Raw genomic sequence first — 14,672 nt, forward strand, 5'->3', positions numbered from 1 at the left:
CCAGACTTTTTTTCCTGGTGGAAAGAGCTGTTGTTCCCTTTTTTCAATCCTGCTCTGCAATGGCCGGTCCCACCTCCTGAAAAATTGAATCCAACTGAAGATTCCTGCCAGACAAAAGGTGCCACCACAGAAAACTCATCTAGCCCAAGAAGTGCCCAGCCCGCCCCACCCACTGCATCTCAAAGCCAAGGGATCCAGACTTTTTTTCCTTAGGGAAAGAGCTGCTGTTCCCTTTTTTCAGCCCTGCGCTGCAATGGCCAGTCCCACCGTTTAAAAAATTGAATCCAACTGAAGATTCCTGTCAGACAAAAGGTGCCACCACAGAAAACTCTTCCTGCCCAAGAAGTGCCCAGGCTACCCCACCCACTGCATCTCAAAACCAAAGGATGCAGACTTTTTTTCCTTAGGGAAAGAGCTGCTGTTCCCTTTTTTCATGTCTGCGCTGCAATGGCCGGTCCCACCTCCTGAAAAATTGAATCCAACTGAAGATTCCTGCCAGACAAAAGGTGCCACCACAGAAAGTTCTTCCTGCCCAAGAAGTGCCCAGGCTGCCCCAAAAACTGCACCTGAAACCAAAGGATCCAGACTTTTTTTCCTGGTGGAAAGAGCTACTGTTCCCTTTTTTCAGCCCTGCGCTGCAATGGCCGGTCCCACCTCCTGGAAAATTTATTGTAAATGAAGATTCCTGCCAGAAAAGAGCTGCCACCACAGAAAACTCATCTAGCCCAAGAAGTGCCCAGGCTGCCCCACCAACTGCACCTTAAAGCTAAAGGATCCAGACTTTTTTTCCTGGTGGAAAGAGCTGCTGTTCCCTTTTCTCAGCCATGCGCTGCAATGGCCGGTCCCACCTCCTAAAAAATTGAATCCAACTGAAGATTCCTGCCAGACAAAAGGTGCCACCACAGAAAACTCTTCCTGCCCAAGAAGTGCCCAGGCTACCCCAACAACTACACCTGAAAACCAAAGGATCCAGACTTTTTTTCCTCAGGGAAAGAGCTGCTGTTCCCTTTTTTCAGACCTGCGCTGCAATGACCGGTCCCACCTCCTGGAAAATTGAATGCAAATGAAGATTCCTCCTAGACAAAAGGTGCCACTACCGGAATCTCTTGCTGCCCAAGAAGTGCCCATGCTGCCCCACCAACTACACCTCAAAACCAAAGGATCCAGACTTTTTTTCCTGGTAGAAAGAGCTGCTGTTCCCTTTTTTCAGTGCTGTGCTGCAATGGCCGGTCCCACCTCCAGAAAACTTTACTCCAGATGAAGATTCCTGCCAGACAAAAGGCGCCACCACAGAAAGCTCTTCCTGCCCAAGAAGTGCCCAGGCTACCCCAACAACTGCACCTCCATGACAAAGCTTCCAGACTTTTTTTCCTGGTGGAAAGAGCTGCTGTTCCCTTTTTTCTACCCTGCTCTGCAATGACCGGTCCCACCTTTTAAAAAATTGAATCCAAATGAAGATTCCTGCCAGACAAAAGGTGCTACCACAAAAAACTCTACCTTCCCAAGAAGTTTCCAGGCTGCACAAACTACACCTGAAGTCAAAGCTTCCAGATTTTTTCCTGGTGGAAAGAGCTGCTTTTCCCTTTTTTAAGCTCTGCGCTGCAATGGCCGGCCCCACCTCCTGGAAAATTGAATCCAAATGAAGATTCCTGCCAGAGAAAAGGTGCCACTACAGAAAGGTCTTTGCTGCCCAAGAAGTGCCCAGGCTGTCCCAAAATCTACACCTCAAAGACAAAGCTTCCAGAATTTTTTCCTGGTGGAAAGAGCTGCTGTTCCCTTTTTTCAGTCCTGTTCTGTAATGCCGATCCCACCTCCAGAGAAATTGAATCCAACTAAAGATTCCTGCCAGAGAAATGGTGCCACCACAGAAAGGTCTTTGCTGCCCCAGAAGTGCCCAGGCTGCCCCACCAACTTCACCTCAAAGGCAAAGCTTCCAGACTTTTTTCCTGGTGGAAAGAGCTGCTGTTCCCTTTTTTCAGCCCTGCTCTGCAATGGCCGGTCCCACCTTGTAAAAAATTGAATGCAAATGAAGATTCCTGCCAGACAAAAGGTGCCACCACAGAAACGTCTTGATGCCCAAGAAGTGCCCAGGCTGCCCCAAGAACTGCACCTGACGCCAAAAGATCCAGACTTTTTTCCCTGGGTGAAAGAGCTGCTGTTCCCCTTTTTCAGCCCTGCTACAATGGCTCGTCCCACCTCCTGAAAAATTTACTCTAAATGAAGATTCCTGCCAGACAAAAGGTGCCGCCACAAAAAACTCTTCCTTCCCAAGAAGTTCCCAGGCTGCACAAACTACACCTGAAGCCAAAGCTTCCAGATTTTTTCCTGGTGTGAAGAGCTGCTGTACCCGTTTTTCAGGCCTGCTCTGCAATGGCCGGTCCCACCTTGTGAAAAATTTAATCCAAATGAATATTCCTGCCAGACAAAATTTGCCGCTACAAAAAACTCTTGCTGCCCAAGAAGTGCCCAGGCTGCCCCACCAACTACTCCTGAAGCCAAAGGATCCAGACTTTTTTTCCTTAGGGAAAGAGCTGCTGTTCCGTTTTTCCTGCCCTGCGCTGCAATCTCCAGTCCCACCTTTTTAAAAACTGAATCCTACTGAAGATTCCTGCCAGAAAAAAGGTGCCACCACAGAAAACTCATCTATCCCAAGAAGTACCCAGGCTGCAACAACTACACCTGAAGCCAAAGGATCCAGACTTTTTTTCCTCAGGGAAAGAGCTGCTGTTCCCTTTTTTCAGTCCTGCGCTGCAATGGCCGGTCCCACCTCCTGGAAAATTGAATCCGACTGAAGATTCCTGCCAGACAAAAGGGGCCCCCACAGGAATCTCTTGCTGCCCAAAAAGTGCCCAGACTGCCCCAAGAACTGCACCTGAAGCCAAAGGATTCAGACTTTTTTTCCCGGTAGAAAGAGCTGCTGTTCCCTTTTTTCAAGCCTGTTCTTCAATGGCCGGTCCCACCTCCAGAAAACTTTGCTCCAAATGAAGATTCCTGCCAGACAAAAGGTGCCACCATAGAAAGGTCTTTGCTGCCCCAGAAGTGCCCAGGCTGCCCCACCAACTTCACCTGAAGCCAAAGCTTCCAGACTTATTTCCTGGTGGAAAGAGCTGCAGTTCCCTTTTTCCAGACCTGCTCTTCAATGGCCGGTTCCACCTCCTGGAAAATTTACTCCAAATAAAGATTCCTGCCAGACAAAAGGTGCCACCACAGGAATCTCTTGCTACCCAAGAAGTGCCCAGGCTGCCCCACCAACTACACCTCCAAACCAAAGGATCCAGACTTTTTTTCCTCAGGGAAAGAGCTGCTGTTCCCTTTTTTCAGCCCTGCACTGCAATGGCCAGTCCCACCTTGTAAAAAATTGAATGCAAATGAAGATTCCTGCCGGACAAAAGGTGCCACCACAGAAAGTTCTTGTTCCCCAAGAAGTGCCCAGGCTGCCCCAAGAACTGCACCTGACGCCAAAAGATCCAGACTTTTTTCCCTGGGTGAAAGAGCTGCTGTTCCCTTTTTTCAGCCCTGCTACAATGGCTCGTCCCACCTCCTGAAAAATTTACTCTAAATGAAGATTCCTGCCAGACAAAAGGTGCCGCCACAAAAAACTCTTCCTTCCCAAGAAGTTCCCAGGCTGCAAAATTACACCTGAAGCCAAAGCTTCCAGATTTTTTCCTGGTGTGAAGAGCTGCTGTTCCCGTTTTTCAGGCCTGCTCTGCAATGGCCGGTCCCACCTCCAGAAAACTTTACTCCAGATGAAGATTCCTGCCAGACAAAAGGTGCCACCACAGAAAGGTCTTTGCTGCCCCAGAAGTGCCCAGGCTGCCCCACCAACTTCACCTCAAAGGCAAAGCTTCCAGACTTTTTTCCTGGTGGAAAGAGCTGCTGTTCCCTTTTTTCAGCCCTGCTCTGCAATGGCCGTTCCCACCTCCTGGAAAATTGAATCCGACTGAAGATTCCTACCAGACAAAAGGTGCTACCACAGAAACTCTTCCTGCCCAAGAAGTACCCAGGCTGTACCAACTAAACCTGAAGCCAAAGGATCCTGCCTTTTTTTCTTTGGGGAAAGAGCTGCTGTTCCCTTTTTTTAGTCCTGCGCTGCAATGACTGGTCCCACCTCCTGAAAAATTTACTCCAACTGAAGATTCCTGCCAGACAAAAGGTGCTACCACAGAAAACTCTTCCTGCCCAAGAAGTACCCAGGCTGTACCAACTAAACCTGAAGCCAAAGGATCCAGACTTTTTTTCCTTAGGGAAAGAGCTGCTGTTCCCTTTTTTCAGCCCTGCTCTGCAATGACCGGTCCCACCTCCTGGAAAATTGAATCCAACTGAAGATTCCTACCAGACAAAAGGTGCTACCACAGAAAGCTCTTGCAGCCCAAGAAGTACCCAGCCTGCCCCAGCAAATACACCTGAAGCCAATGGATCCAGACTTTTTTCCTGGTGGAAAGAGCTGCTGTTCCCTTTTCTCAGCCATGCACTGCAATGGCCGGTCCCACCTCCTGGAAAGTTTCTTGTAAATGAAGATTCCTGTCAGACAAAAGGTGCCACCACAGAAAACTCTTCCTGCCCTAGAAGTGCCCAGGCTGCCCCACCAACTGCACCTGAAGCCAAAGGATCCAGACTTTTTTTCCTTAGGGAAAGAGCTACTGTTCCCTTTTTTCAGCCCTGCTCTGCAATGGCCGGTCCCACCTTTTAAAAAATTGAATCCAGCTGAAGATTCCTACCAGACAAAAGGTGCCACCACAGAAAGTTCTTCCTGCCCAAGAAGTGCCCAGGCTGCCCCAAAAACTGCACCTGAAACCAAAGGATCCAGACTTTTTTTCCCAGGGGAAAGAGCTACTGTTCCCTTTTTTCAGCCCTGCGCTGCAATGGCCGGTCCCACCTCCTGGAAAACTTAGTGTAAATGAAGATTCCTGCCAGACAAAAGGTGCCACCACAGAAAACTCATCTAGCCCAAGAAGTGCCCAGCCTACCCCACCCACTGCATCTCAAAGCCAAAGGATCCAGACTTTTTTTCCTGGTGGAAAGAGCTGCTGTTCCCTTTTTTCAGCCCTGCGCTGCAATGGCCGGTCCCACCTCCTGGAAAATTTATTGTAAATGAAGATTCCTGCCAGAAAAAAGCTGCCACCACAGAAAACTCATCTAGCCCAAGAAGTGTCCAGGCTGCCCCACCAACTGCACCTTAAAGCCAAAGGATCCAGACTTTTTTTCCTGGTGGAAAGAGCTGCTGTTCCCTTTTCTCAGCCATGCGCTGCAATGGCCGGTCCCACCTCCTGAAAAATTGAATCCAACTGAAGATTCCTGCCAGACAAAAGGTGCCACCACAGAAAACTCTTCCTGCCCTAGAAGTGCCCAGGCTGCCCCACCAACTGCACCTGAAGCCAAAGGATCCAGACTTTTTTTCCTTAGGGAAAGAGCTGCTGTTCCCTTTTTTCAGCCCTGCTCTGCAATGGCCGGTCCCACCTTTTAAAAAATTGAATCCAGCTGAAGATTCCTACCAGACAAAAGGTGCTACCACAGAAAACTCTTCCTGCCCAAGAAGTACCCAGCCTGCCCCAGCAAATACACCTGAAGCCAAAGAATCCAGACTTTTTTCCTGGTGGAAAGAGCTGTTGTTCCCTTTTTTCAGTCCTGCGCTGCAATGGCCGGTCCCACCTCCTGAAAAATTGAATCCAACTGAAGATTCCTGCCAGACAAAAGGTGCCACCACAGAAAACTCATCTAGCCCAAGAAGTGCCCAGCCCGCCCCACCCACTGCATCTCAAAGCCAAGGGATCCAGACTTTTTTTCCTTAGGGAAAGAGCTGCTGTTCCCTTTTTTCAGCCCTGCGCTGCAATGGCCAGTCCCACCGTTTAAAAAATTGAATCCAACTGAAGATTCCTGTCAGACAAAAGGTGCCACCACAGAAAACTCTTCCTGCCCAAGAAGTGCCCAGGCTACCCCACCCACTGCATCTCAAAACCAAAGGATCCAGACTTTTTTTCCTGGTGGAAAGAGCTGCTGTTCCCTTTTTTCATGTCTGCGCTGCAATGGCCGGTCCCACCTCCTGGAAAACTTAGTGTAAATGAAGATTCCTGCCAGACAAAAGGTGCCACCACAGAAAGTTCTTCCTGCCCAAGAAGTGCCCAGGCTGCCCCAAAAACTGCACCTGAAACCAAAGGATCCAGACTTTTTTTACCGGGGGAAAGAGCTACTGTTCCCTTTTTTCAGCCCTGCGCTGCAATGGCCGGTCCCACCTCCTGGAAAATTTATTGTAAATGAAGATTCCTGCCAGAAAAAAGCTGCCACCACAGAAAACTCATCTAGCCCAAGAAGTGCCCAGGCTGCCCCACCAACTGCACCTTAAAGCCAAAGGATCCAGACTTTTTTTCCTTGTGGAAAGAGCTGCTGTTCCCTTTTCTCAGCCATGCACTGCAATGGCCGGTCCCACCATTTAAAAAATTGAATCCAACTGAAGATTCCTGCCAGACAAAAGGTGCCACCACAGAAAACTCTTCCTGCCCTAGAAGTGCCCAGGCTACCCCACCAACTGCACCTGAAGCCAAAGGATGCAGACTTTTTTTCCTTAGGGAAAGAGCTGCTGTTCCCTTTTTTCAGCCCTGCTCTGCAATGGCCGGTCCCACCGTTTAAAAAATTGAATCCATATGAAGATTCCTACCAGACAAAAGGTGCCACCACAGAAAACTCTTCCTGCCCAAGAAGTACCCAGCCTGCCCCAGCAAATACACCTGAAGCCAAAAGATCCAGACTTTTTTCCTGGTGGAAAGAGCTGTTGTTCCCTTTTTTCAGCCCTGCGCTGCAATGGCCGGTCCCACCTCCTGAAAAATTGAATTCAACTGAAGATTCCTGCCAGACAAAAGGTGCCACCACAGAAAGCTCTTGCAGCTCAAGAAGTGCCCAGTCTGGACAAACTACACCTGAAGCCAATGGATCCAGACTTTTTTCCTGGTGGAAAGAGCTGCTGTTCCCTTTTTTCAGCCCTGCACTGCAATGGCCGGTCCCACCTCCTGGAAAGTTTCTTATAAATGAAGATTCCTGTCAGACAAAAGGTGCCACCACAGAAAACTCATCTAGCCCAAGATGTGCCCAGGCTGTCCCACCAACTGCACCTCAAAGCCAAAGGATCCAGACTTTTTTTCCTTGTGGAAAGAGCTACTGTTCCCTTTTTTCTGCCATGCGCTGCAATGGCCGGTCCCACCTTTCAAAAAATTGAATCCAGCTGAAGATTCCTGTCAGACAAAAGGTGCCACCACATAAAGTTCTTCCTGCCCAAGAATTGCCCAGGCTACCCCAACAACTACACCTGAAAACCAAAGGATCCAGACTTTTTTTCCTGGTGGAAAGAGCTGCTGTTCCCTTTTTTCATGTCTGCGCTGCAATGGCCGGTCCCACCTTTTAAAAAATTGAATCCAACTGAAGATTCCTGTCAGACAAAAGGTGCCACCACAGAAAACTCTTCCTGCCCAAGAAGTGCCCAGGCTACCCCACCCACTGCATCTCAAAACCAAAGGATCCAGACTTTTTTTCCTGGTGGAAAGAGCTGCTGTTCCCTTTTTTCATGTCTGCGCTGCAATGGCCGGTCCCACCTCCTTGAAAACTTAGTGTAAATGAAGATTCCTGCCAGACAAAAGGTGCCACCACAGAAAGTTCTTCCTGCCCAAGAAGTGCCCAGGCTGCCCCAAAAACTGCACCTGAAACCAAAGGATCCAGACTTTTTTTACCGGGGGAAAGAGCTACTGTTCCCTTTTTTCAGCCCTGCGCTGCAATGGCCGGTCCCACCTCCTGGAAAATTTATTGTAAATGAAGATTCCTGCCAGAAAAAAGCTGCCACCACAGAAAACTCATCTAGCCCAAGAAGTGCCCAGGCTGCCCCACCAACTGCACCTTAAAGCCAAAGGATCCAGACTTTTTTTCCTTGTGGAAAGAGCTGCTGTTCCCTTTTCTCAGCCATGCACTGCAATGGCCGGTCCCACCGTTTAAAAAATTGAATCCAACTGAAGATTCCTGCCAGACAAAAGGTGCCACCACAGAAAACTCTTCCTGCCCTAGAAGTGCCCAGGCTACCCCACCAACTGCACCTGAAGCCAAAGGATGCAGACTTTTTTTCCTTAGGGAAAGAGCTGCTGTTCCCTTTTTTCAGCCCTGCTCTGCAATGGCCGGTCCCACCGTTTAAAAAATTGAATCCAACTGAAGATTCCTACCAGACAAAAGGTGCTACCACAGAAAACTCTTCCTGCCCAAGAAGTACCCAGCCTGCCCCAGCAAATACACCTGAAGCCAATGGATCCAGACTTTTTTCCTGGTGGAAAGAGCTGTTGTTCCCTTTTTTCAGTCCTGCGCTGCAATGGCCGGTCCCACCTCCTGGAAAATTGAATCCAACTGAAGATTCTTGCCAGACAAAAGGTGCCACCACAGAAAGTTCTTCCTGCCCAAGAAGTGCCCAGGCTGCCCCAAAAACTGCACCTGAAACCAAAGGATCCAGACTTTTTTTCCTGGTGGAAAGAGCTACTGTTCCCTTTTTTCAGCCCTGCGCTGCAATGGCCGGTCCCACCTCCTGGAAAACTTAGTGTAAATGAAGATTCCTGCCAGACAAAAGGTGCCACCACAGAAAACTCATCTAGCCCAAGAAGTGCCCAGCCTGCCCCACCCACTGCATCTCAAAGCCAAAGGATCCAGACTTTTTTTCCTGGTGGAAAGAGCTGCTGTTCCCTTTTTTCAGCCCTGCGCTGCAATGGCCGGTCCCACCTCCTGGAAAATTTATTGTAAATGAAGATTCCTGCCAGAAAAAAGCTGCCACCACAGAAAACTCATCTAGCCCAAGAAGTGTCCAGGCTGCCCCACCAACTGCACCTTAAAGCCAAAGGATCCAGACTTTTTTTCCTGGTGGAAAGAGCTGCTGTTCCCTTTTCTCAGCCATGCGCTGCAATGGCCGGTCCCACCATTTAAAAAATTGAATCCAACTGAAGATTCCTGCCAGACAAAAGGTGCCACCACAGAAAACTCTTCCTGCCCTAGAAGTGCCCAGGCTACCCCAGCAAATACACCTAAAACCAAAGGATCCAGACTTTTTTCCTGGTGGAAAGAGCTGTTGTTCCCTTTTTTCAGTCCTGCGCTGCAATGGCCGGTCCCACCTCCTGAAAAATTGAATCCAACTGAAGATTCCTGCCAGACAAAAGGTGCCACCACAGAAAGCTCTTGCAGCCCAAGAAGTGCCCAGCCTGCACAAACTACACCTGAAGCCAATGGATCCAGACTTTTTTCCTCAGGGAAAGAGCTGCTGTTCCCTTTTTTCAGTCCTGCGCTGCAATGGCCGGTCCCACCTCCTGGAAAATTGAATCCAACTGAAGATTCTTGCCAGACAAAAGGTGCCACCACAGAAAGTTCTTCCTGCCCAAGAAGTGCCCAGGCTGCCCCAAAAACTGCACCTGAAACCAAAGGATCCAGACTTTTTTTCCTGGTGGAAAGAGCTACTGTTCCCTTTTTTCAGCCCTGCGCTGCAATGGCCGGTCCCACCTCCTGGAAAACTTAGTGTAAATGAAGATTCCTGCCAGACAAAAGGTGCCACCACAGAAAACTCATCTAGCCCAAGAAGTGCCCAGCCTGCCCCACCCACTGCATCTCAAAACCAAAGGATCCAGACTTTTTTTCCTGGTGGAAAGAGCTGCTGTTCCCTTTTCTCAGCCATGCGCTGCAATGGCCGGTCCCACCATTTAAAAAATTGAATCCAACTGAAGATTCCTGCCAGACAAAAGGTGCCACCACAGAAACTCTTCCTGCCCAAGAAGTACCCAGGCTGCACCAATTACACCTGAAACCAACGGATCCAGACTTTTTTTTTAAGGGAAAGAGCTGCTGTTCCCTTTTTTCAACCCTGTGCTGCAATGGCCGGTCCCACCTCCTGAAAAATTTACTCCAACTGAAGATTCCTGCCAGACAAAAGGTGCCACCACAGAAAACTCTTCCTGCCCAAGAAGTGCCCAGGCTACCCCAACAACTACACTTGAAAACCAAAGGATCCAGACTTTTTTTCCTGGTGGAAAGAGCTGTTGTTCCCTTTTTTCAGTCCTGCTCTGCAATGGCCGGTCCCATCTCCTGGAAAATTGAATCCAACTGAAGATTCCTGCCAGACAAAAGCTGCCACCACAGAAACTCTTCCTGGCCAAGAAGTACCCAGACTGTACCAACTAAACCTGAAGCCAAAGGATCCTGCCTTTTTTTCTTTGGGGAAAGAGCTGCTGTTCCCTTTTTTTAGTCCTGCGCTGCAATGACCGGTCCCACCTCCTGAAAAATTTCCTCCAACTGAAGATTCCTGCCAGACAAAAGGTGCCACCACAGAAAACTCTTCCTGCCCTAGAAGTGCCCAGGCTGCCCCACCAACTGCACCTGAAGCCAAAGGATCCAGACTTTTTTTCCTTAGGGAAAGAGCTGCTGTTCCCTTTTTTCAGCCCTGCACTGCAATGGCCGGTCCCACCGTTTAAAAAATTGGATCCAACTGAAGATTCCTGCCAGACAAAAGGTGCCACCACAGAAAACTCATCTAGCCCAAGAAGTGCCCAGGCTGCCCCACCCACTGCATCTCAAAGCCAAGGGATCCAGACTTTTTTTCCTTAGGGAAAGAGCTGCTGTTCCCTTTTTTCAGCCCTGCTCTGCAATGGCCGGTCCCACCTTTTAAAAAATTGAATCCAACTGAAGATTCCTACCAGACAAAAGGTGCTACCACAGAAAACTCTTCCTGCCGAAGAAGTACCCAGCCTGCTCCAGCAAATACACCTGAAGCCAAAGGATCCAGACTTTTTTCCTGGTGGAAAGAGCTGTTGTTCCCTTTTTTCAGTCCTGCGCTGCAATGGCCGGTCCCACCTCCTGAAAAATTGAATCCAACTGAAGATTCCTGCCAGACAAAAGGTGCCACCAGAGAAAGCTCTTGCAGCTCAAGAAGTGCCCAGCCTGGACAAACTACACCTGAAGCCAATGGATCCAGACTTTTTTCCTGGTGGAAAGGGCTGCTGTTCCCTTTTTTCAACCCTGCACTGCAATGGCCGGTCCTACCTCCTGGAAAGTTTATTGTAAATGAAGATTCCTGCCAGACAAAAGGTGCCACCACAGAAAACTCATCTAGCCCAAGATGTGCCCAGGCTGTCCCACCAACTGCACCTCAAAGCCAAAGGATCCAGACTTTTTTTCCTTGTGGAAAGAGCTACTGTTCCCTTTTTTCTGCCATGCGCTGCAATGGCCGGTCCCACCTTTCAAAAAATTGAATCCAGCTGAAGATTCCTGTCAGACAAAAGGTGCCACGACATAAAGCTCTTCCTACCCAAGAATTGCCCAGGCTACCCCAACAACTACACCTGAAAACCAAAGGATCCAGACTTTTTTTCCTGGTGGAAAGAGCTGCTGTTCCCTTTTTTCATGTCTGCGCTGCAATGGCCAGTCCCACCTCCTGAAAAATTGAATCCAACTGAAGATTCCTGCCAGACAAAAGGTGCCACCACAGAAAACTCTTCCTGCCCAAGAAGTACCCAGGCTGCCCCAAAAACTGCACCTGAAACCAAAGGATCCAGACTTTTTTTACCGGGAAAAAGAGCTGCTGTTCCGTTTTTTCAGCCCTGCGCTTCAATGGCCGGTCCCACCTCCTGGAAAACTTAGTGTAAATGAAGATTCCTGCCAGACAAAAGGTGCCACCACAGAAAACTCATCTAGCCCAAGAAGTGCCCAGCCTGCCCCACCCACTGCATCTCAAAGCCAAAGGATCCAGACTTTTTTTCTTTGTGGAAAGAGCTGCTGTTCCCTTTTCTCAGCCATGCGCTGCAATGGCCGGTCCCACCTCCTGGAAAATTGAATCCAACTGAAGATTCCTGCCAGACAAAAGGTTCCACCACAGAAACTCTTCCTGCCCAAGAAGTGCCTAGGCTACCCCACCAAATATACCTGAAACCAAAGGATCCAGACTTTTTTCCTGGTGGAAAGAGCTGTTGTTCCCTTTTTTGAGCCCTGCGCTGCAATGGCCGGTCCCACCTCCTGGAAAATTGAATCCAAATGAAGATTTCTGCCAGACAAAAGGTGCCACCACAGAAACTCTTCCTGGCCAAGAAGTGCCCAATCTACCCCACCAAATACACCTCAAAGCTAAAGGATCCAGACTTTTTTCCTTGTTGAAAGAGCTGCTGTTCCCTTTTCTCAGCCATGCGCTGCAATGGCCGGTCCCACCGTTTAAAAAATTGAATCCAGCTGAAGATTCCTACCAGACAAAAGGTGCCACCACAGAAAACTGTTCCTGCCCAAGAAGTACCCAGCCTGCCCCAGCAAACAGACCTGAAGCCAAAGGCTCCAGACTTTTTTCCTGGTGGAAAGAGCTGTTGTTCCCTTTTTTCAGTCCTGCTGTGCAATGGCTGGTCCCACCTCCTGGAAAATTGAATGCATCTGAAGATTCCTGCCAGACAAAAGGTGCCACCACAGGAAACTCTTCCTGCCCAAAAAGTACCCAGCCTACGCCACCAAATACACCTGAAGCCAATGGATCCAGACTTTTTTTCCTGGTGGAAGGAGCTGTTGTTCCCTTTTTTCAGCCCTGCTCTGCAATGGCCGGTCCCACCTCCTGAAAAATTGAATCCAACTGAAGATTCCTGCCAGACAAAAGGTGCCACCACAGAAAACTCTTCCTGCCCAAGAAGTGCACATGCTGCACCAACTACACCTGAAGCCAAAGGATCCAGACTTTTTTTCCTGGTGGAAAGAGCTGCTGTTCCTTTTTTTCAGCTCTGCGCTGCAGAGGGCAGTCCCACATCCTGGAGAATTTAATGTAAATGAAGATTCCTGCCAGACAAAAGCTGCCACCACAGAATACTCTTCCTGCCCAAGAAGTACCCAGGCTGCACCAATTACACCTGAAGCCAAAGGATCCAGACTTTTTTCCTGGTGGAAAGAGCTGCTGTTCCCTTTTTTCAACCCTGTGCTGCAATGGCCGGTCCCACCTCCTGAAAAATTTACTCCAACTGAAGATTCCTGCCAGAAAAAAGGTGCCACCACAGAAAGGTCTTGGTGCTCAAGAAGTGCCCAGGCTACCCCACCAACTACACCTGAAGCCAAAGGATCCAGACTTTTTTTCCTTAGGGATAGAACTACTGTTCCCTTTTTTCAGCCCTGCTCTGCAATGGCCGGTCCCACCTCCTGAAAAATATACTCCAAATGAACATTCATTCCAGACAAAAGGTGCCACTACAGAAAACTCTTCCTGCCCAAGAATTGCCCAGGCTGCCCCAAAAACTGCACCAGAAGCCAAAGGTTCCAGACTTTTTTTCCTGGTGGAAAGAGCTGCTGTTCCCTTTTTTCTGCCCTGCTCTGCAATGGCTGGAGCCACCTCCAGGAAAATGGGATGTAAATGAAGATTCCTGCCAGACAAAAGGTGCCACCACAGAAAACACTTCTCTCCGAAGAAGTTCCCAGGCTGCCCCACCAACTACACCTGAAGCCAAAGGATCCAGACTTTTTTTCCTGATGGAAGGGGCTGCTGTTCCCTTTTTTCAACTCTGCGCTGTAACACCCGGTCCCACCTCTTGGAACGTTGAATCGAAATGAAGATTCCTGCCAGACAAAAGGTACCACCACAGAAAACTCTTCTTGCCCATGAATTGCCCAACCTGCCCCAACAACTGCACCTCAAAGCCAAAGCTTCCAGACTTTTTTTCCCGGTTGAAAGAGCTACTGTTCCCTTTCTTCAGTCCTGCGCTGCAATGGCCGGTCCCACCTTCTGAGAAATTGAATCCAACTAAAGATTCCTGCCAGAGAAATGGTAGCACCGCAGAAAACTCTTGCTGCCCGAGAAGTGCCCAGACTGCCTGAACAACTACGCCTGAAAGACTAAGGTTCAAGACTTTTTTTCCTGGTGGAAAGAGCTGTTGTTCCCTTTTTCCTGCCCTGCGCTGCAATGGCCGGTCCCACCTCCTGAAAAATTTTCTCCAACTGAAGATTCCTGCCAGACAAAAGGTGCCACCACAGAAAGTTTTTCCTGCCCAAGAAGTGCCCAGACTGCACCCACTACACCTGAAGCCAAAGGTTCCAGACTTTTTCTTTTTAGGGAAATAGCTGCTCTTTCCTTTTTTCAGCACTGTACTTTAATAGCCGGTCCCACCTCCTGAAAAATTTACTCCAAATGAAGATTCGTGCCAGACAAAAGGTGCCACCACAGAAAGCTCTTCCTGCCAAAGTGCCCAGCCTTCCCCAGCAACTGTACCTCAAAGCCAAAGGTTCCACACTTTTTTTCCTGGTGGAAAGAGCTGCTGTTCCCTTTTTTCAGTCCTGCGCTGCAAGGGCCGGTCCCTCCTTTTAAATATTGAATCCAACTGAAGATTCCTGCCAGACAAAAGGTGCCACCACAGAAAACTCTTCCTGCCGAAGAAGTGCCTAGGCTACTCCAACAACTGTACCTTGTGACAGGTAACGAGGCTTTAAATTTAGGTTGCAAGGTATAAAAGATTTTTTAATGCCACAAACAAGCAAAAACGGCTATCCGGGCGACCAGAGGAAACCCCTGTTCCTGCCGCAGTCCACAAGGGGGAACAAAAACAGCACTTATTTTACCCTCCTTTGCCACCTCCCCCCCAAAGTCATGTCATCAGTCCATTGGTGGAGATTTCACGGGCTGCATCCTGCTTGGTTCCCCCTTCGCGGGCCAGCTCTGGGTT

General features: G+C 49.1%; 1 pseudogene; it reads left to right on the forward strand.

The window, feature by feature from the left end:
• Nucleotides 1-14,672, forward strand: part of LOC127474815 (zinc finger protein 208-like) — a 1,262,639-nt pseudogene that overhangs the window by 1,232,162 nt on the left and 15,805 nt on the right.

The sequence above is a fragment of the Manacus candei genome, unplaced genomic scaffold (genome assembly GCF_025592945.1).
Source record: "Manacus candei isolate 608988 ecotype Guabito, Panama unplaced genomic scaffold, ASM2559294v1 h1tg000045l, whole genome shotgun sequence".
NCBI lineage: Eukaryota > Metazoa > Chordata > Aves > Passeriformes > Pipridae > Manacus > Manacus candei.